Below are 24,393 nucleotides of genomic sequence, written 5' to 3'. Positions count from 1 at the left end.
AACACAGCTCTCAGTCCACACTCATCTCAAGCCTCTAAGGCTCCACTGAAAGCAGACAGTCCACTTAATATAGAGCCATAGTGTAACAAGAAAAAACACCACAGTGAAGAAACCAAATATCTCCAACATGCCAAACAACAAACGCAAAAACCAAGCTAACAAGAACAAGGAAGAAACTATGACGCCCCCAAATGAAAAAGACACCCCAATTCAAGATTATGAAGATGATGAGATCGAAGAAATGCAAGAAGCGGATCTCAAAAAATTGATAAGAACATTAAGAACTTCTCAAAAACAAATTCTTGAACTACAGAAATCCTTCATAGACAAGATAGAAAATCTCTCTCGTGAAAGTGAAATATTAAGGAGGAATCAAAATGAAATGAAACAACTAGTGGAACAAGAAATTCTGATAGTGACTAGAAATCATAATGAAATGAAGAGTTCAATAGATCAAATGAAAAACACATTAGAGAGCCTTAAAAACAGAATGGGCGAAGCAGAAGAGAGAATATCAGACTTAGAAGACAGAGAACAGGAAAGGAAACAGGCAAACCAAAGAAAAGAAGAAGAAATTAGAAATCTAAAAAATATTGTCGGGAATCTACAGGATACTATTAAAAAACCCAACATTCGGGTTCTAGGAGTTCCTGAAGGCATGGAGAGGGAGAAAGGATTAGAAGGCATTTTCAGTGAGATACTAGCAGAAAATTTCCCAGGTTTGGAGAAGGACAGAGGCATCTTAGTACAGGAAGCTTATAGAACCCCTAATAAACATGACCAAAAGAGATCCTCACCACGACATGTTGTAATCAAACTCACCACAGTGAAACATAAAGAAAAGATCCTAAAAGGTGCAAGAGAGAAACGTCAGATCACTCTTAGAGGATCTCCAATTAGACTCACAGCAGACTTCTCATCAGAAACCCTACAAGCTAGAAGGGAATGGCGAGACATAGCCCAGGTACTAAGAGAGAAAAACTGCCAGCCCAGAATACTATATCCTGCAAAGCTCTCATTTGTGAATGAAGGTGAAATTAAGACTTTTCATAGCAAACAGAAACTGAAAGAATTTGTTGCCACCCATCCTGCCCTGCAAAAGATGCTTAAAGATGTGTTACACACAGAAACACAGAAACATGGTCACCAATATGAAAGAAGGTAAAGGAAGGAAACCTCACAGCAAAAGATCACAGGAAGCTCAATTTCTCTTTGACATAGAATTAAACTCTGATGCTCTGTTAAAGCAATGTGTTAAAGTAATCTAGTATGTTCTCTTCATGTCTGTTCAATTCTAATTGTTCAAAAACAGCTGAATTTTTATTAAGAGCTATGGGTTATTTAAATATGTGCTTTTTTCAAAAATTTGAATAATCACCTTGTAACAATGATCAAATTTGGTCTATGTTATGTCATGATTTTAAGGAATCTTATTTCAACCAGATATTTTGGATTTTGAGCCTTCTTGGCATTCTTGACAGGCATTCAAAAAATCAAAGTTTCAAACAATCTGGTCTCTAAAATTTCCAGTAAACCCTGGACTTTGGTTTTTCCAGTTTGGGCCCAACTGAAAAAATCGAAGGACTTATGTCTCTCATCTTATAGAAACACCAACTAATCAGTCTATTTGGAGTATATTAGAAGTACTGTCAAGATGTGATGTGGTACCAGACTTTAAGTTTCTATAATGGAAAATGCTATTAATACAAATGTTTGAGAATTAAAAAGTCTAATGATCTTGTGTTACTAGACATGATAGTTATCTTAATGAGAAAGCCCCAGAGGCTTAAAGGGTTAAATACTTGTAAAACCCTACAGGTGCTTTCAAAAATACTGTGAAGTAAGCAAGTGCCTCTTGTTGGTTGATGAGTTTATAATTTTAAACATGGCTACTTAAAGTCTTTTGTCATCCACAGTTATATATGATGTGCTGCTCATAAAACTAAAGCGTTGTTGGTTCTGTGTTTAGCTGTCCTCCTATAGGTTCCTATGGACTTTTTCCAGCCACTTCTATTGTATTCAGTACTTTGGGATGGCTCTGTAAACAGATGAAGCCAATAATGTATTAACAGTACCAACTGAGAGAAAGTATGGTTAACTGAGGTTACTAAAAACAAAAAGCAATTCAAATCAATTGGCAATCTACAAAAAGAGTTAAAGATTTTAAAAGCTATTATTAAAATTGCTATATTGGTCTATTATGTTATGTTATATGTGTGTACATATTGTATGTCCACATGGGGAAATTTTATTAAGAGTTTTATTTTAAATGGCTTATAGATAAGATTGTCCATAAATTTAAGCTGCTAAAATCAATCAAAGATACATTTTAATTCGTGTGATCGGAATCTCTGCATCATATGTTTTATACTTGTTGGTAGAAAGAAACTAAAAACATTATATATGGTTGTGCTTAAATTTACTGGCTAAACAAACTATACCATGTTAGATATTTAAGAGGTGTTTTCAAATACATGATTCTTAAAATTTATAGAAGGCATTGGACCTTCTGGTAAATGTTTTCTTAAGTTGTTATCTAATGGTTGAAACGGTTTGCTAAGTATTCATGTGATATTGCTATTGTCAGCAAGCGATCTAGGACTTGCTCCCTCATTTCTCTATTCTAAGCCCAACTTGTTCTTTCATTTCTCTATTCTCTTCAAGGTAGGAAACTAATTCTATTATGAAGGAATCTGTAGGATGCACAATTTAATCTTTAGACCTTATAAAAGAGATGGCTAACATTTTTCTGCAATAGCATAGCCAAAATAAGAACTTAAATAATAATCTCATAGCTAGATTCACTTCGCCATCAGCGAAGTATACAGTAAGTAGAAAAAACCTCCCTTTCAGACCAAAGGGAAAGAAAGTTTTAAAGTGAGAATATAATTTTCCTCATGGGCATTGTCTACCTTAGAAAAACTACTACAGAACATGCCTGTGACTATAGACTTGTAGTTCAGGCCACCGAAGATTAGAGATGGGAAACGGGCACTCCCTTGACTTGCATCCTCTGGTCTGCTTGAACACAAACCAGGAGGAAAAGAAAGCTCAGCATCAGAAGCAATGGGTGGCAGGCCTATTAATGGCTGATCTGTACAGTGATCTTCCCTCAAGGAGACCCAACAGGCCAGTCCACTGCAGTGGCTTTCAATGTGGTAAGCCTGGGCTTCAGCAGAAGTCAGCTTGTGAAGAGCCCTGGCAGCTCTGCCAAGAGTTGGATCACTGCAAATGGACCTGCCCTGGAGTCGAAGGATGCCCAGGTCAGAGCCACAGATCTTATTGGCTCTAAGCTGAAAAGCCCTTCACTCAGCCCAACTTCCAAAGGGACCACTGCAGCTGCAGGGATGCCCAAGTAGGGTCAGCAACATTGCAGGAAGAACTGTAAATTTCTTGTTAGAGATGCCCCCTGCCTTTACCTGGCCAGCTCTCCTCCCAGGTCAGCCAAGTAATGAAAGTCAACAGAGTGCCTTCCCCTAGGAGGTTCACACCTCCCTTAGGATATACCCCATGTGAAGAGATTGATAGGTCTGGGCCTCTTAACTTACAAGGCCTAAAGCCCAACAGATCATTATCAAGCCCCTTCTATCAGGTTCTATTTGCCTCTCAATCAGAAAACTTAATTGTAGCTTAGACAGCACCTTTCTTAGCTCCTCTAATAATGACTCTGTCCTTTGTTCTAGACCCTGTCTAGTGCACTTGGGCCTCATTCCTTTGTAATCATAACCTCTACTCTACCACCAATGGCTCTACTCCCAACCTGTGTGTACTGATGGTCCTCTTCCCCACTTAATGCTGTATAATTGTTCAAACCTGGTAAATGCCACTCTTAGGATCATTGGTTACTATCCTCACTCTGTCTTTTATGACCTTGTCTAAATATGATCAGAGTCGGCAAACTTGGAAGGCTTCCATAGCCTTGGCAACTCATGACGACAGCCTAGGATGGTTACTGGCGCCATAAACTAGAGTGTCAATTTGTTGGGTCAACAACAGGAGCCACTGTGCACTTGCTCCTCATGTGGGATCTCTGTCCTTAATGTGCTGTACATTGTGATTTAATGCTATAACTATTACTCAAACAGTATGTTTCACTTTGTGTTTCTATGTGGGTGCAAACTGTTGAAATCTTTATACTAAATTGATCTTCTGTATATAAAGAGAATTGAAAATGAATCTTGATGCAAATGGAAGGGGAGAGGGAGCGGGAGAGGGGAGGGTTGCGGGTGGGAGGGAAGTTATGGGGGGGGGGAGCCATTGTAATCCATAAGCTGTACACTGGAAATTTATATTCATTAAATAAAAGTTAAAAAAAAAAGAGTTATGCTTATGGTTTCCCTTCCTGCTGGTTTCAAAAGGTAAGCTAGGCAATAGAAAGGTTTACAGAAGCTGGAGGACAAGGGAGAATGCTCATTTTCTGTCAGTACTATGTATTAGAATACACAGTCCAAGAACTACAATTAAATGTAAAGAAGGTAACGGACATCTTGGGGATAGCTAACCCAAATTTGCCACTTGACCCTCAACAACACTGCATCAATCTTCCCCCTCTTCAGGAGGAATAAATAAGGGACAAAGACTAGTGTGATTTCAACTCTGGTATAGCATAATTCTAGGTTCAGTCTTGTTGCATTAGGCCAGTGGATTGAAATTTGGTTTTTGCAAATGTTAAAGAAAAAAAGAAAGAAAGGAGGAGGTTGAGAGGGAGAGGGGAAAGAAAGGAGGGAAGTATGATTATCTTCATAAAATTGTACTTATGAAATCTAATCTGTTCTTTTTATATTGATAAGAATTTTAAAAAGAAACTATGGCAAAATCCTGGGCAGGCTATAGAACAAAACAATTTCTATTTCCAAGTTTGCTTGTGTGGAATCTCCACAGCATGTCATATTTTAGCTCAGAAGAGGAGATATAGTCAACTAAATTCCATTTTTTTCACATTGAATTAGAAAAGATCTTCATTTAGTCTTGCCTGTGTGTGTCTGAATTCATGTTGGAACTAAGTGTTATTTCCTTTTTGTATAATATTCCTGCAGATATCTACTCCAAATCGTTTTTAAGACGGACAAGTACTTTATTGTAAAATACTGTACATTCCCAGTTGCCTGGAATCAAAGTTCCCCCTGTGTTCCTAGAACACAAGATGACTAGAGAGGTATAGCCTGGCAACCAGAAGGTGAGGGGAAAGATAGGGAGAAAGGTTATAAATCATTCACCAAGGAAGGAGACTAGAAAGAAGCCAAAATCAATGTACACTCAGGGCATACCATCAAGTCCAGTTGGCACAGGAAGTTCAATAAAAGAAATTTTTCCTGAAAACTTATGCTTATGTAAACTCACTTTATATAGGAGACATTTTAATGACTTTCTATGTACTTTCTAAGGCAAATGCAGTAGTGTTGACGTGAACTTTTAGATAAATTATATATGTTACTTCATTCACTCTCAAAATGAAAGATTAATTAAATGTGGCACTGCAAGTAATGGGATCTCAACTTTAGTCACACAAGAGGTACAAAGCATAAACTACTGAGTATTTTTCATTATGTGTGCTACAATGGCAGATTTGTAGCAAGTCTAAACAAAACACTATTTTCCTCCTGTAATTAATATATTTTCTGCTATGTTTAACATTCATTGAACACAAATAACATCTATTGCTTTAAGAATTAATAAAATTGAATTTAACAGCAGAATACATTACAGTTTCAAGTATTGATGTTTTCTCTTTTTTTGTGCAAAACCAATATAAAATACTTATGCTTAGAGTAGGCAAATGAAGGCATTCTTCACTTGAAGTAAGGGTTTCCAAGGGTATCAAGGAAAGCAAGGCCCCAAGGATAGTTGTTGTTTTATGTTCAGGGTTAAGGATGATCATATTTTTTTAAGGTTTATTTATTTGAAAGTCAGAGTGACACAGAGAGAGGAGAGCAGAGAGAGAGAGAGAGAGAGAGAGAGAGGTCTTCCATCCAATGGTTCAGTCCCCAGATGGCCACAACAGCCAGAGATGTGCTGATCAGAAGCCAGGAGCCAGGAGCTTCTTCCAGGTCTCCTGGATGGGTGCAGAGGCAGGAAGACTTGGGCCTTCTTCTACTGCTTTCCCAGGCCACAGCAGAAAGCTGGATCAGAAGTGGAGCAGCTGGGTCTCGAACCGGCGCCCATATGGGATGCCAGTGCTTCAGGTCAGGGCGTTAACCAAACAGTGCCAGCCCCTAGAGGAAGATAATATTAACCTCTGTAAGTGAGTTCTTAGTGACAGAAAAAGTGCCAGAATAAAGCTGGACTATACACTTAATCCATGTAAGTCCTCTAAGCAGTGGCAGAGAAAACCAGACCAAGTCAGGAGTGATCAGGGAATACTGTCTATCACTACTAGGGACTCAGTTACAAAATATTCTCCTTAAATTTTTGATCCTTCTTTCAGTTCCAGCATGGGAAAAGTGAGACATTAGACTGGAATTGTGACAGTGGGGAGGTGGCTAGCATTGTGGTATAGCTGATAATGCCATCACCTGTGGGCATCCCATGTTGGTATCCCGACTACTCCACTTCCCATCCAGATCACTGCTAATGTGCCTGGCAAAGCAGCAGGAGATGGCCCAACTACTTGGGTCCCTGCTCCCACATGGGAGACACAGATAAGCTCCTGGCCCCTGGCTCCTGGCTCCTGGCTCCTGGCTTCAGCCTGGCCTAGCCCTGACCATTGTGGCCATCTGAGGAGTGAACCAGTGGATACAAGAGTTCTCTCTATGTATTTCCCTCTCTCTGTGTAACTCCGACTTTCAAATGAATAAAATAAGTCTTAAAAAAAAGAAAGGAAAGCAAGGTGAAGTAGAGGTAAGATCCCAGAAACCAGGTATCTCTTAAATACAATATGCTGTAGTGTAAGAAAGAAGAAAAGGAAGCTATTATGTATCCTCTACATTCTAATACCCTAGAAGCCCAAGATACTTAAATATAATATAAAATAGATGGTTTAGTATAGACTGGATTAGACATGTCTTTTTGTAGCTGAAAGTGATTGGGAGTATAGAATCTGCTTATGTTAAGGGATGAGAGTAATTGAAAAGAGCTATAGGAAAAACTAAAACTATCATGTTAATATTTCATCTGTATTTCCGAGCCTGTTATAGTACACAAACACTTGTGTGTACAAATTAATGTGTTGAGGAGTCCAACCATATAGAGTTTTGGCAGAGATCTATAATTATTGACCACATATATGTATGAACAACTTTGAAAAAAGTACTCAGTTGAATTAGCACAAATATAAGCACTTCACACCTTGAACATCCTATAATTTCATAAAATGCATGTGATATGGAAACAGAAGGCTGAGTTACATGATTATTTTGTTTTTAAGATCCCATCATTGGGGCCAGTGCCTGGCTCACTTGGTTAATCCTCTGCCTGCCGGTGCCAGCATCCCATATGGGCACCAAGTTCTATTGCTGGTTGCTTCTTCCAATCCAGCTCTCTGCTGTGGCCCGGGAGGGCAGTGCAGGGTGACCCAAGTGCTTGGGTCCCTGCACCCACATGGGAGACCAGGAAGAAGCACCTGGCTCCTGGTTTCGGATTGGTGCAGCGTCAGCCATGGCATTCATTTGGGGAGTGAACCAATGGAAGGAAGATCTTTCTCTCTGTCTCTCTCTCACTGTATATAACTCTACCTGTCAAATAAAAACAAACAAACAAACAAAGACCCTGTCACACAAGCACCCCAGATTCAAGATAAGGCAAATAGTTTCAACCCCTTCAGTCATACCTCCACTTTCCATCCTGAATGATGTCAAATTCTTTGCTTGGGACAGATATTTCAGTTAGCATTTGAGGCCACCAGCTGCTTTCAACAAAGAAGAGGATAAGACACATGTACCTCAGAAAAAGAGGATGTAAAACACCGGGGGCAGAAGAAAAGGGAGGTCTTGGGCAGAAAGAAGAGAGCTGGATATGGCAGTGCACCAGGGTATTGGGTTAACAATAGAAATAATCAAAGTGCTTGGATCTGAATCCTGGTTTTTCCACCATTAACTGACCTTGGCCAATCTGTGTGACATCTTTGTTTCTGCAGTTTTCTCCTCTCATTAAATGGGACTACTGTATTTCTCTACTCATGGAGTTACTGTGAAGGTTTACTGTATTAATATGTGTAGAACACTTAAAGCAGCACCAGTCCATGTAACGTCATACATTCTACTTATAAGCATCAGCATGATCCAGGAATAGAAAAATAGTGGCTGGTGCTGTGGCATAGTGGTTTAAGTCACCACTTGCAGTGCCAGCATCTCATATGGTGGTTGCAGGCTTAAGGCCCAGCTGCTCCACTTCTAATCCAGCTCCCTGCTAATGTACCTGGAAAATCAGCAGAAGGTGGGAGACCAGGAAGAAGCTTCTGGCTTCTGGCTTCATTCTGAACCATTCTTGGCTGTTGCAGCCACTTGGGGAGTGAATAAACAGATGGAAGACTTATCTCTCTCTGCCACTCCTGCTCTTTAACTCTACCTTTCAAATAAATAAATAAATCTTAAGAAAAAAGAAAAAAATAACAAAGGTAAGGTAAGGAAAGGTCATCTTGATCCTTATATTGAGTCAGGAGAGAAAGTTACTTAGAAAATCACAGGAAATAATGAGAAATAATGGATCTTCACAAGGTTAGAGGGGCAAGAAAATTAGAATATAAGTGTAAATTATTTCTGAGAGCAGGGCCAGCTTGGCTTCTTCCATTCATAAGTGAATAAAAGCGGAGCAGAACGCCATATTACATAAGCTCTAATTTTGATATTTGGAAACATTTGATTATTACTGGCTGGTGGAAGACATTTTTCTTTTGAGGAGAGGATGCGAGCATTGTTATTGAAGATGCCAGATTCATTAGCATTCACTTGTTTGAATAAAAAGAAGTAACTAAAAGTGTTTGTCTTTGTCAAGGCTATAATCTTAGGAGAATGGTAATAACTTTCACCAATGATATCACAAATCATGTGTCAAATCCTTGTTTTGGGGCAGGAATTTGGTACAATGATTAAGATGTCACTTGTGACAATCCCATGTAAGGGTGCCTGGATTTGAGTCCTAGTGACACTTCTCATTCTAGCTTCCTACTAAGGACACTCTGGGAGGCAGCAGTCTTGAGGCAGCTCAATGACTTCGTGCTGCCACCCCATGGCAAAGACTGGGATGAAGTTCCTGTCTCCTGGCTTTGGTCTGGCCTACCCCAAGCTGTTGCAGGCATTTGGGGAAATGAATCAATAGATGAAAAATCTTTGTCTCTGCCTCTCTCTCTGCTTTTTAAACAAGTAAATATGTTTAGAAGTTTAATGCTTAAAAAATAAATAAAAATTGTAGTGCTATCTCAACAACTGAGTGGGTTTCCTTGTTGAACCTCTTTGGGAAGAATCAAGGAGAGGATAAACTGATGTTTCTCTCAGTGACCACCTAAAAGGGATGTGAAACATTTCCTAGTGATGGGGACGAACTGGTGAATAATTTCTATGTTATTGACTTTAAAATAGAAGGGTATATGGAAATGTTTTGTATAAATAGATCTAGGAATTGAAAATTAACAAGTAATAAAGATGATTCAATACTAAACTAAATTATATAAGCCATTCAAAAATTTAATGTAAAAGTGTTCTATCATGAAATTTGAGGATTAAAGCAGATCTCTGTGCTTGACTGTCTCATCCATTTTCATGAGAGGAAAGTACTTCCCATAAGGAAGGAGAAAGAATACCTCAGTGGTCATAGAATCCTTCTTTCCTTTCCAAACTCTGGCCCTTGATGCAAAACAATATGCTGAGAAGCAAAGTAAAGCTATATTCTACTTGGAGTGGAACTCTGTTACGTTTTCATTCATCCAGCTACTTGGATTCAACAAGGACTTTGTTTCACATATAAAAAATACCACAGAGGTTGTTAAATGCGGTTTCTCTTACAAACCTCTTGGATTCCCAATTGCACATTTCAAAAGTGTCTGCGAATGACCACTTTCCTGTCTGAAGCCCAGCTGCTCCTTCTGTTGAGTGGACTCAATTCTTTAGATTGACACTTACCAGTTTTATTTTTGTCCTCTCCAATTTAAATTATTAGCTCTTTTTACAATCCAGGAAAATTATGGTTATTTTTATAGTCAGACTGGTCAATGTATAATGTTTCAAAGGGTTCAAGGTTATTTGTCTGCAGGGATAACTCTCTGTTATCTACTATGCATGTAATTATACGTGTACAAATATTTTCATTCTTGTCACATAGTAAAAACTACAATTATTCCCACTGTGACAAGAATCAGTGCTATATTTTTTTTCTACTCTATTTTCACTTAAATATGAAAATGACATTCAACTTGGGTCATGTTAAATGACTGCTATTTATATAAATAAAAAGTAGACTTAGATAAATGATATATATGAAAACACAGGAAAAAAGAAATTGATTTACAATATGTTTGTTATGATACATTTCTATTTTTTATGTGTACCTCAACTTGTTCTCTCTTTAAAAGTTTTTTTGGGGGCCAGCATTGTGCAGTACCAGGCAAAGTCACTGCCTGTGATGCCAGCATCTCATATGGGTGACATTTGTGTTCCAACTGCTCTGCTTCTCATCTGGCTCCTTGTTAATGGCCTGGGAAAAGCAGCAGAAGATGCCCAAAAGTTTTTGGGCTCCTTATACTCATGTGGATGAAGCTCCTGATTCCTGGCTTCAGCCTGGCCCAGGGCTGGTTGTTGTGGCCATCTGGAGAGTGAACCAGCTAGTGGAAGATCTCTCTCTCTCTCTCTCTCACTGTAACTCCAACTTTCAAAAAAAAGATACATTTTTTAAATGTGTTTGTTAATAATAATTATACATATTCATGGCCGGCACCGTGGCTTAACAGGCTAATCCTCCGCCTTGTGGCGCCGGCACACCGGGTTCTAGTCCCGGTCGGGGCACCGGATTCTATCCCGGTTGCCCCTCTTCCAGGCCAGCTCTCTGCTGTGGCCAGGGAGTGCAGTGGAGGATGGCCCAAGTGCTTGGGCCCTGCACCCCATGGGAGACCAGGATAAGCACCTGGCTCCTGCCATCAGATTAGCGCAGTGTGCTGGCCGCAGCGCGCCAAGCGTGGCGGCCATTAGAGGGTGAACCAACGGCAAAAGGAAAACCTTTCTCTCTGTCTCTCTCTCTCTCACTGTCCACTCTGCCTGTCAAAAAAAAAAAAATTATACATATTCATGACCTACAATGGGACATTTCAATATTCTCATATAATATTTAGTGAAAAAATGAACAGTCCAAGTATTTTATTTCATTACATCACACACTGATGTGTGAAAGAAAACAATACTACCTTTCTTCTTCACCCAGACTTCCAAATTAGCTGACTTTGAGACTTCTGTGAATTCCTGTAAGCTTTGGTGCTGATTATGAGGTCTCTACAAGTTGTTTCTCAGGAAGACGCATCATGAACTCATACTTCTGTTCCTGGGATGAGGAAGAGGAGAAATAAGAGAGGAGGGAGTAAGCATCCTTCATATAAGTGCCAGAAATCCCCATTCCACACAGGATGCAACAAGTGGCACAGTTCTCTGAGTTCCACTCAAGGTGTAGGGTACCAGCAAGTACTGGCTATATGGGAAAGAGGGGAAAGGAAAGATAAATCAAACAAAAGTTAGGAGGCAATGGATAGTACTGAAGGATCACTAAAGGTACATATCCTCTATCATTTTTCTCCAGTAACTTCACATAAACCAAATCTAATTTTCATATGAGTGTCTGAAAATGTTCCAAGGAAATTAATACATATGTGTACAAATGTGAAAAATAAGCTTGTTTCTCATGCAAGTTTATGTAATGGTCAAAAATAGAAATCCTGTGTTCATGAACTTGAAGATTTTATATTGTCAAAATATTTATACTATCTGCATTAGTTTTTTTTCAGTAATTAGAGTAATTGTTTTTCTTTACAGTTATTTATTTTTTATAGAGGGAACAGATCTCGTGTATTTTATAAATACAGTTTAAAGTACAAAAGGATACTTCCAACCACCCTCTCACTCTCCCTTTTTCTTCCTTTCTTATTTTTCTTTTAATTTTTGAGATGACATTATTATTTTTTAAAGATTTATTTTATTTATTTGAAAGAAAGACTTACAGAGAGAGAGAGAGAGAGAGAGAGAGAGATCTTGTATCTGCTGGTTCACTTCCCAAATGGTCACAAACAGCCAGGACTGGGCCAGACTGACCAGGAGCCTGGAGCTCCATCTGTCTCCCACACAGGTGGCAGAGGCCCAAGCACTTGTGCCATTTTCTGTTTTTTTTTCCCAGGCACATCAACAGGGAGATAGACCGGAAGTGGAGCAGCGGGGACTCAAACCAGCGCCCATATGGGATGCTGATATTGCAGGCCAGGGCTGTGCCACAGCACAGGCCCAAGATGACATTATTTTATAATCAGAGCTTAATTCTCTGCTAAGGAAAGAATTCAACAAGTAGTAAGTAGACAGACCATTGTTCTTCTGGTGTTTACACAGGGTTATAAACAATAACCAAATCTCAAGATGTCAATTTAACTCATATACATTCATTTTTGTACTCTATATATTAATTATCACAAATTGGAGAAAACATGATATTTGTCTTTTGGGGACAAATTTATTTCACTAAGCTTAAAAGTTTCCAATTGCATCATTTTGTTGCAAAAGAGAGGATTTCATTCTTTTCAATGGCTGAGTAGTATTTCACTATGTATATATATATACACACATATGTTTATATATATAAACATGCATGCATATATGTGTATGTATGTATATATATATATATATATATATATATATATATATATATATATTCTTTATCTAGACAGCAGTTGATGGACATCTGGGTTGATTCCAAATACATGAGGAACCTAACTTTATAAAGAAAAGCAGTTTGTTTTGACTCACAGTATTAAAGGTTCACAGTCTAAGGTCCTTGTTTGTTGAGGTCCTTCCTAACAGAGCTCCAAGATGGCACAGAGCATTACATGACAAGAGATAGAGAGTGTGCATATCTGTCCAAAGTCTATATGGTCCGTTATATGGCCACTGTGATTAAATCATGGGGCTTGATCATAAAGACCTCATCTAATCTATTTCCCAAAGAAACTCTCCTCTATAGAATACAATTGGATTGTTTCCACCTTCTCAATACCATTAACCTGAGAATTTTAGAGGCTAAACTCTTGAGTTTTGTGGGAAAATATTCAAACTATAGCATTCCACTCCTGGCCTCCCAAAATGAATCTCATTTCCACATACAAAATAGTCAGTACAGCCCAAATAGTTTCATACTCTTAACTTGTTTCAACATTAATTTAAAAGCTCAAAATCTTATCTGAGTTTCAAGGCAAACTCCAGCTGTAAGCTACAAAACTTCACATCCCATACTTCCTGGATACAATGGCAGGACAGGTACAGGATATATATTCCCATTCCAAAAATGAGGAACAATCAAGGAAAAAAGAGTAATAAACCCCAGGCAAGACAGAATACCAGAGGGCAGACACTTAACCCTAGATCCCCATATTTGGCATCTCGTGCACACTGGAGTGGGCCCTGGGCACCCAAGCTATGGGCAGATTGACGCTAGGGCTTTCCCATGCCTCGTCCATGATCCAGGTCTGTCAAATTAGAGAATGATGTTTACAGCTCTCCAGGGTGACATGACATACTCCACAGTTTCAATTGCAGGATCTCAGTGGTGACATTGCCTCCGCAGCTTTGTTGATCTGTGTGACTGCTCTCATGGGCTGTACACTGATGTCTGCAGCTTTCCAAGGGTTTGTTGAGCATACTTCCTGCAGCTTTCCTGATTAAGCATTGCATGTTGTTATTTTTGTTACCTCTCCGGAGTCTACTTTGGCTGCACTCCCTTAGCTCCACCAAATATCAGCCTATCAATAGCTCCCTGCAGGTGACATAACCCTGTAGACAATTTTGCCTGGCTTCTAAGGCTCTCTTTTGAAATATCTGTGTAAGTTTTCATGTCCCTGTAACTCTTGCATTCTATGTGTCTGAAAAATCAGTATCATGGGAATGATTATTCCAAGGTCTGCTGCCATCATGAGCTACACCTGGGCCCGTGTTTACCTTGGTTTTAGTCACCAAGTATGTGGTAGGCAGAACACAGAGCTATGAGTCCTGATGTTGTCTTGGTAAAGCCCGTGAAAAGCTCAACAGGCTACAGTTAAACAATTCTGTCCATGTCTAATGAGACTGTAATGGGAGTGAGGATCAAAACTTTCTGATTCCTTTGGAATAATCCCCCCACTGTCTGATGATCCCTTCTATTCATACTAGTCTCCTTAGCAATGGGACACTCAGCTACACTCTTCATTTTATTTCCTGAAAATTCTCTTTTATCTTCTACCAAATACCCAGGCTGAGATTTTTCCAAATCTTTCTGCTCTATTTCCCTTTTAATTATAAGATCTATCTTAAAATCATCCTTTGTTCTCTATTTCAATGTAAGCAATTAAAGGTAGCCATACAGTAGCTTGAATGCTTTGCTGCTTTGAAATTTCCTCCAACAGATGAAGTAGTTAATCACCTTTAAATTCAGCTTTTCACAGCGTCTTAGGGCATGGGCACAATGCAGTTAAATTCTTTGCTGTTGTGCAACAAGGGTAACCTGTAATCTAATTTCAAACAGAATTCTCATTTTCATTTGAAGCCTCATCAGCCTGCCCTTATTGTCCATATTTCCCTTAGAATTATACTTTTAGCCACATAGCCAATCTCTTTGATATTACTCTCCCCTAGTCTTCTTTTCTTCTAAGCCCTTACCAGGATCACCCATAATACTCTGCCTACAGCATTCTAGGATTGTTCTACCTGACCTCCAAAACTCTTCCTGCCTCTGCCTGTTACCTTAATCTGAAGTTAGGTATAGTAATGATCCCAATCCTCATCACTAATTTTCTTTATTAGGCAGCTTTTATTACTACAGTGAAATACCTCAGGCAGACTAATATAAAGACAAAAGATGTATTTTGACTCATAATTTTGGAGGCTCAACATCTTGAAGCCTCACCTGTTGAGGGTCTTGCCAACAGAGTCCAGAAGCGATGCAGATTACCATGGCAAAAACCAGGAAGCATGCATGTTTGTCTATGTCAGTGTGATGTCTTGTAAGACTGCCAGTCATGGAGGCTCAACTTTAGTGACCTAGTGCACTCTCATCACTTCCTAAGGGCCCACCTCTAAACACCACAATTGGATTAAGTTTCTAACCTGCTAGTGTCATTAAATAAGACTTCAGAGATGAAGTTCCTGAGATTAGGGGTATAAATATTCAAATCTATGCATGACCCAAAGTTATCTACTGGTTCAATGCCTTCTCTTTCAAACCTCATGATATTTTTCAATAAAATAGGAAAAGTAAAACTTATTTTAAAAAACACAGAATAACCAAAGTAATACTGATTTCAAAATACATTATAAAACAATTGTTATTAGAATAGTATAATACATATAAAAAACTAGACTCACAAACCAGTGGAACAGAATAGAGCCCAGAAATAAGCATAGAAGAATAAGGTGAAACAACTCAATAGTAAAAATAAAAACAAAACAAATTAAAACAAAAACAAACCATATAACCCAGTTAGAAAATGTGCAAATGACCAAGTAAACATTTTTCCAAATGGCTAACAGATACATGAAAAGGTAGCCAACATATCTAATCAGTAAGGAAATGCAAATTAAAACCACAATGGACACTTACCTTACACATATTATGACGGTTGTTTTCAAAAAGCCAAGACGTTGTAAATATAGGTTATAGAATGTAAATTGGTATATGTGTTGTGAAAAACATTGTGGAGATTCTTTAGTAAGTACAGCAGAGTTACCAGATGATGGAGCAATTCCAGTGACATAAAAATATCAATGAGGTATATGCACTTACATATTTTAGTATTATTGACAATAATCAAAATATGGAAACACTGAAATATCCACTGACAGGCCAATAGATTTTTGAAATATGGTGTATACATAGAATGAAAAGTAGCTCTGTAGGATAGTATGGCAAGTGAAATAACTCAGTTGAAGAAAGACAAATACTGCAAGGTTGCACTTACATGAAGTATCTAACATAGTGAAATTTATAGAAAGGGTGAGTAGAATGATGGCTGCTAGCATATAAGGGCAGGGGAAATGGGAGTTGCTATTCAATAAAATTTCAGTTATTTGATATGAACTTTTGTGTAATAATATGCCTGTAGTTATCAATTCTATATTGGTGCACTTAAACATTTGTTGAGAGTGGAGCTCATGTTAAGTGGTCTTGCCATATTAAAAATAAAACTAGACAACAAATTATCAGTCTAACATTAATGATTGATGAACTGTATTAGTCAGCTTTTTGTCATGATAATTTAAATTCCTGAGAGGAACTTCCTAGGAAGAAAGAAGATTTATTTTGGCTTACAATTCTGCAGGTTCACAATCCAAGATCCAGTGGTTCAATTGGAGTTTTATTACATAGGCCAGACTAGACTGTCATGCAAGATGGACTAGGATATTATGTAGGGGTCCCCCAATGTATTGACCACAGCTATAAAACTGTGCATTGCCTATAGCTATCAATCTGTTGCCTGCACTACCACATAGGTTTGCTGGAGCTGTCCAACATCGGTGCTTGGTAGTATGGACCAACTGGGGCTGTCAGTTATCTGCACTGCCATGGATGAGCTGGAACTGTCCAACAGTTATTTAACTGGGGCTGTCAAACCTCAGCTCCTTTCTTCCAGCTAACATGTCCTACCTTCCCACATCATATATACCTTAGTTGCTTTTACTCATTGTGTTCAGATTTCAACCAAAAATATCAAAGCATGTGAAAAAAAGAATACTTCAAAGAGGCAAAGGGAACACCATAGCAAGATTCAATATGGCAGAAATTTTGGAATTATTATACTGATAACTAAAACTAATATATGAAGGGGCTTCAAAGAAGGTCCCTAATACTTAAAGACTCTACCAATACAGTGAGTTAAAATTGAAAAACCAATGGGTAATGCAAATATATTAAGGCTTTAAGAACCACAATGAAATACTAAGAATCAAAAATAAAAGACTAGCAGCTTTTAAAAACTCCAATATTAGTCTCCTGTATAGACCAGGAATGACTCAGGAAAGAATCAGTGATCTCAAAACAACTCCCAGTTCAAAATTAAAATGAAAATACAATGAAAAAGATGGAATAGGACAATCAAGAACCATGGGACAATTATAAGACATATGATATAGGAGTGATATAAATAATAGGAAGAAATAAAATTACAGAAGAAAAGTTTAAATAACAATGACTGAGAACTTTCCAAGATTAGAGATAGATACCAAAGCACAGATTCAAGAACCCCAGAATAAATACCAAAATAAACCCTATACCTAAGAATTTCATATTAAAACAGCACAAATCAAATACAAAAAACAATGCATTTTTGTACTTGTGATGTTCAGGAATTCCAGGTGTGTAATATCTCTTTATCCTTCACTTAGCAAAGTAGACCAGGCATGGTTTTTGAGTCACATTATAACTTACAGTGCACAACAGATAATTTTATGTTTTCTTCGCACTTTGTTTAAGGAGGAATCAGTCTCTCCATTTTTCCTTTAACCATAATATTACCTGTGTATTGCACCAGGAAAAGCCTGAACAACCCCTGAAAATGAGCTTCTAAAAATGATGAAAGCTGCTTTTTTTTCCTGCTGTTTTCTCAGGAATAGTGGAGATGCCAAAAATGAAATCAGTGAGATGTTCATAAGCTTTTACTTTGTCAGATATTTTAATGAACACTATTTAGTAGAAGCAAAAAAAAAATGTGGTTATGCCTGCCTTCTAAAAACTGGCCAGTATTTCTCAAGCCCTATGGTATATTAGTGACCATGAACAAAATGCAAAGGCATATGCTCACTGGCAGTGCACTCAGTAAAACAAAGGGCTGTCTTGGCTCTCAAAATTCTCATTTATAGGAATTTTTCAGATTAGATCTTATTATAAGATAGTTTTAACTACATCATTGCTTGTTGATGTATATGCATTTAGACTTTTAAACATTTTCCTCTTTATTCCTGCTGTTCCAATATATAACTGCTTCTAACACACAAGTTTCTTCATTGTTGCTAGCATTTAACAAGATATCCCAAATTGGTTCCATTCATGCCTTTGCTGAAAGCCTTCTACCTCAGTTGGTCTGACACAAACCTTGAAACCAGGTTCAAATAATAGTGCCGGTAATGGCTCCTTCCTACAACATGATTGTATCTAGATTAGTGGTAAAGCAAGAATATTTTTCTCCTGATGTAGAATGTTCATCTACTCACTGTCTCAGTTTAGAATCTTTGTCTTAAGAAAGCTCCAAGTTTGCCATTAAAATTCTCTGTACCAACAACCCATAAACTGGTTGCTATGATTTTAGCAGCATGTTACAAGTGACTTTTTTTTAAATAGTGCTAATAATATGAAATCCTTTAATCTATCCAGAAAAAGAAAGAACAGATGACAAACTGGCATTGTGGCATATCAGGTTAAACCAATGCTTTGACACTGAAATCCCATATCTGAATGATGGCTCCAATAGTGGCTACTCCACTTCTGATTCAGCTTTCTGCTAATGTGCCTGGGATGGCAACATAAGATGACCCACGAGTCAGAGCCCCTGTTACCAATGTAGGAGTCCAAACTGGACTTCCTGATTTCAGCTGACCAAGTCCTGTATGGTGCCACCATTTGGGAAGTGAATTACTGGATAGAAGATTCTCTGCAGTCCCCCTTTTACCTCCCTCTGTCTCTCTCTCTCTCTCTCTCCCTATCTCTGTGTCAGTATGCTTTTCAAATAAATCTTTTTTGAAAGAATATATTGAAAGGAATTGCAGGGGAAATATACCTTACCTACAAGGAATTAAACATAAAAACTATATACAACTTCTCTTCAGAAACCATGCATCCTAGAAGAGTGAGGTGAAATGTTTAAAATGTTGAAAGGCTGATTTATTTCATGAAGCATAATGGTCTCCAATCCCAAAAAAAGACAATGTTTTCTCTGATATGTATCAGTTAATATAGAATATAAAAAAGCATAAAGATGAAACTGACATCTTATGATCTGATGATTGTTTACAGCACTTGCCTAGATTCTTGTGGAATAGTAGTCTTTCTCCTTTTTACTTGTTGAACATTATGGTTAGTGGTGCATTAAACCTGTGATTATAATATAAATTGAAATTATGTTATTGAAAAAATTAAAGGGAAAAAAAGAAAGAAAGAACGGGTGACTTAACAGGACAAGCATGCTTTCCTCCTTTGAATTATATCTATAAAATACATGAAAAATCCTCTATTAACAATATTTTAAACGCAAAATAATTTTTAAAATTTTATATTCCAAAAGAAGTTGAAAGAAAGACAAAACCAAACTAGACTTTTCCAATCAAAAATTATAGCAATTTGTTATCAGGATACCTGCTTTATGGGAAAAAATGTTAAAAGAAGTTCTTCAGAAGGATAATTATAAAGGTCAGAATTTGTATCTACATAAAAAGATCATTAGAAAATGAAAAAGTAAAGGTGAAATAAAATCTTATTTTTCTTATTCTTTATTATCTAAAATATAAAATTTCATTTAAATTAAGAACAACCTATTTAATGATAATAGTTCTTAGATAAATAAAATTCATAGGGCAATAGTCTAAGGCACAGAAAGAAAGAATCAAGAATATGCTGTTATAAGATACCTGCATGGCCATTAAGTATTATGGAAGAGGGCCTCAGAATACTTGTAAATGTGCTTCAAAGTTTTGTGTGTCAGCACTAAATAAATGTATAAAAGTATAATTGATATGCTAATAGAGGTATGTGGCATTATATAAAATGCTCAATTAAATTAATAGAATATAGAAAATTATGGATGCATATTGCTAAGTGAAAAAAGTCAAGTTGAAAAGGTTACCTACTTTATGATTCCAATTACCTGACATTCTAGAAAAGGCAAAACTCTAAAGATATTGAAAATATCAAGGAGAGGTGAAAAGGTGAAATACAGGGCATTTTTAGTTCAGTGAGTCTGTTCTTTATGGTAGCTTAGTGGAGAATACATAACATTAATCACTTTTCAAAATTCACAAAACTATACAACTCAAAATGTAAAACTATGGATTTTAGTTAATAACAATATGTCATTATTGATTCATCAATTATAACAAGTATGTTAATGCAAGATGTTAATAATTGAGAAAAAATTGTTTATGGTATAGCGATTGAGTATATGAAACCCTGTATTTTCTACTCAATTTTTCAATAAACAGCATTTCTCTAAAAATAAAATTCATTAATTATTTTAAAATTTTGAAAAAATTGAGAGTGGCCTTGCGTCTGCCTTTCTCTTCTCCTTGCGTTGATACCGCCCCTCTCTCATCAGCCTCCGACCGGCCGGCTCCTCAAACCCAAACACCATGCCTTCAATAAAGTTTCAGAGTTCTGATGAAGAGATTTTTGAAGTTGATGTAGAAATTGCCAAACAGTCTGTGACTATCAAGACCATGTTGGAAGATTTGGGGATGGATGATGAAGGAGATGATGACCTGGTTCCTCTACCAAATGTTAATGCAGCAATATTAAAAAAGGTCATTCAGTGGTGCACCCACCACAAGGATGATCCTCCTCCTCCTGAAGACGATGAGAACAGAGAAAAGCGAACGGATGATATCCCTGTTTGGGACCAGGAATTCCTGAAAGTTGACCAAGGAACACTTTTTGAGCTTATTCTGGCTGCAAACTACTTAGACATCAAAGGTTTGCTGAACGTTACGTGCAAGACTGTTGCCAATATGATCAAGGGGAAGACTCCTAAGGAGATTCGCAAGACCTTCAACATTAAGAACGACTTTACTGAAGAAGAAGAAGCCCAGGTACGCAAAGAGAACCGTGGTGTGAAGAGAAGTGAAACGTTGTGCCTGACACTGTAACACTGTAAGGATTGTTCCAAATACTAGTTGTACTGCTCTGTTTATAATTGTTAATATTAGGCAAACGTAGACAAATGCAGCAGCAAATCATTTGTTTTAGCAGAATATTGTCCTCATTGCATGTGTAGTTTGAGTACAGATTCCAAACCCGAGTTTCTTCTAGTATGATTGAAAGTTCCTGTTTACTTTGCTCTGAATAAAACTGAACTGTGGGTTCTCCATAGAAAGTGACATTTGGGGTTTCCTCTCTTCTCACAGAGTGATTGCTGCCTAGTTTATTGTTCAGTTAAATTGAGTGATCTTTTAAAAGTTGGCATTGTAGGCCGGCGCTGCGGCTCAATAGGCTAATCCTCTGCCTAGCGGCGCTAGCACACCGGGTTCTAGTCCTGGTTGGGGCACTGGATTCTGTCCCAGTTGCCCCTCTTCCAGGCCAGCTCTCTGCTGTGGCCAGGGAGTGCAGTGGAGGATGGCCCAAGTACTTGGGCCCTGCGCTCCATGGGAGACCAGGATAGGCACCTGGCTCCTGCCATCAGATCAGCGGGGTGTGCCGGCCGCAGCGCGCTGGCTGCGGCAGCCATTGGAGGGTGAACCAATGGCAAAAAGGAAGACCTTTCTCTCTGTCTCTCTCTCTCACTACCCACTCTGCCTGTCAAAAAAAAAAAAAAGTTGGCATTGTAAATAAAACAGCTTCCAAAAAGTTTTCTGAAATAGAATTAAAAAAATACTATCTTTATTCATGAGTTGGAAACTGGAAAGAGGCTACTTGAAACAAACATTCTGAGTGGGCCCATTAGGATGTCTTTCAGCTGCACCATCAGTCAGTATCACTGGCATTGATCAGCTTGTGTGTAGCAGGGCTCCCTTAATTGGATCTGAGGACTTGTTCTTATTTTTAATCTTCTCAGCTTTGAGTATATTGCCTAGAAGACTCAGTTACTACCTGGTTTGTGGTTATGGGGGTGGGGAGAAATGTAACTAGACAATTTGTTAGCTTTTCAATTAAAAAAGACACTTAAAAAAAATGAAAGAACTCGATGGTAGCTTTTTCTGAGAGATGAGATAAAAGTGTTTGTTGTTGAAATTCTGCTAATGCTATCTTAGTTCTCTAAGTTTTTTGTAATTATCCCATTAAAAGGCAAAATTATCAGGAGAAGCACGTTGTTGACTTTAAATGGATTCCTTTATCAAAGGCCAAAGAAATGGGTCAGTCAGCTAAAAAGAGTATAGTTATGAAAAAAAAATATTTAGAAATAAGGACAAAAAATTAAGTAGCAGTATGCCTTACTGGGCACTGTACTAAAGCTAACAAGTGTACAGTAGAAGGTACCAGTAGAACAGGGTCAAAGAGAATGGGGTTAACCACAATTATTCTCTAATGAGAACAGAGTATGACATGGACTTTGCTTTCCCTATGTGGGAGAAATCCAATCCCTGACTCTGATAGAAGTGATCTATGTTGGGTTTTTTAATAGTATCGTGTAGATTCCCAACAATATTTTTTAGATTTCTAATTTCCTCTTCTTTTCTTTGGTTTGACTGTATACTTTCCTGTGCTCTGTCTTCTAAGTCTGATATTCTCTCTTCTGCTTCACCCATTCTGTTTTTAAGGCTCTCTAATGTGTTTGTCATTTGATCTATTGAATTCTTCATTTCATTATGATTTCTGGTCACTATCACAGTTTCTTGTTCTACTAGTTGTTTCATTTCATTTTGATTCCTCCTTAGTATTTCATTTTCATGAGAGAGATTTTCTATCTTGTCCATTAAGGATTTCTGTAGTTCAAGAATTTGTTTTTGAGAACTTCTGAATGTTCTTATCAATTTTTTGAGATCCACTTCTTGCATTTCTTCTATTTCATCATCTTCATAATCTTGAATTGGGGTGTCTTTTTCATTTGGTGGCATCACAGTGTCTTCCTTGTTCTTATTACCTCGGTTTTTGCATTTGTTGTTTGCCTTTGAGAGGTGAGCGGAGAGAGAGAAACTCGTGTCCATATCGGTAGAAGGCCTTTTTAGTGAGATAATTGCAGAGAACTTCCCAGGTCTGGAGAAGGACAGAGACATCCAAGTACAGGAATCACATAGAACCCCTAATAAACATGACCAAAAGAGATCCTCACCATGACACATTGTAATCAAACTCACTACAGTGAAACATAAAGAAAAGATTCTAAAATGTGCAAGAGAGAAATGTCAGATTACTCTCAGAGGATCTCCAATTAGACTCACAGTAGACTTCTCATCAGAAACCCTTCAGCCTAGGAGGGAATGGCGAGATATAGCACAAGTACTAAAAGAGCAAAACTGCCAGCCCAGAATATTATATCCTAGTACAGGAAGCTCATAGAACCCCTAGTAAACATGACCAAAAGAGATCCTCACCATGACATGTTGTAATCAAACTCACCACAGTGAAACATAAAGAAAAGATTCTAAAAGGTGCAAGAGAGAAACGTCAGGTTACTCTCAGAGGATCTCCAATTAGACTCACAATAGACTTCTCATCAGAAACCCTACAAGCTAGAAGGGAATGGAGAGACATAGCTCAGGTACTAAGAGAGAAAAAAATGCCAGCCCAGAATATTATATCCTGCAAAGCTCTCATTTGTGAATGAAGGTGAAGTTAAGACTTTTCATAGCAAACAGAAACTGAAAGAATTTGTTGCCACTCATCCTGCCCTGCAAAAGATGCTTAAAGATGTGTTACACACAGAAACACAGAAACATGGTCATCAATATGAAAGAAGGTAAAGGAAGGAAACCTCACAGCAAAAGATCACAGGAAGCTCAATTTCTCTTTGACATAGAATTAAACTCTGATGCTCTGTTAAATCAATGTGTTAAAGTAATCTATTATGTTCTCTTGATGTCTGTTAAATTCTAGTTGTTCAAAAACAGCTGAATTTTTATTAAGAGCTATGGGTTATTTAAATATGTGCTTATTTTCAAAGATTTGAATAATCACCTTGTAACAATGATCAAATTTGGTCTATGTTATGTCATGATTTTAAGGAATCTTATTTCAACCAGATATTTTGGATTTTGAGCCTTCTTGGCATTCTTGACAGGCATTCAAAAAATCAAAGTTTCAAACAATCTGGACTCTAAAATTTCCAGTAAATCTTGGACTTTGGTTTTTCCAGTTTGGGCCCAACTGAAAAAATCGAAGGACCTATGTCTCTCATCTTATAGAGACACCAACTAATCAGGCTATTTGGATTATATTAGAAGTACTGTCAAGATGTGACGTGGTACTAAATGTTAAGTTTCTATAATGGAAAATGCTATTAATACAAATGTTTGAGAATTAAAAAGTCTAGTAATCTTGTGTTACTAGACATGATAGTTATCTTAATCAGAAAGCCCCAGAGGCCCTAGAGGCCTAAAGGGTTAAATACTTGTA

General features: G+C 37.7%; 1 pseudogene; it reads left to right on the top strand.

Annotated features, from left to right (window-relative positions):
• The first annotated feature begins 20,477 nt into the window (after positions 1-20,477).
• On the top strand, positions 20,478-21,209 carry LOC133756966 (S-phase kinase-associated protein 1-like; annotated as a pseudogene).
• The last annotated feature ends 3,184 nt before the right edge of the window (positions 21,210-24,393 follow it).

The sequence above is a fragment of the Lepus europaeus genome, chromosome 3 (genome assembly GCF_033115175.1).
Source record: "Lepus europaeus isolate LE1 chromosome 3, mLepTim1.pri, whole genome shotgun sequence".
Classification (NCBI taxonomy): domain Eukaryota; kingdom Metazoa; phylum Chordata; class Mammalia; order Lagomorpha; family Leporidae; genus Lepus; species Lepus europaeus.
The sequence above is the reverse complement of the archived record's forward strand: the minus strand, read 5'-3'. Positions and strand labels throughout refer to the sequence as shown.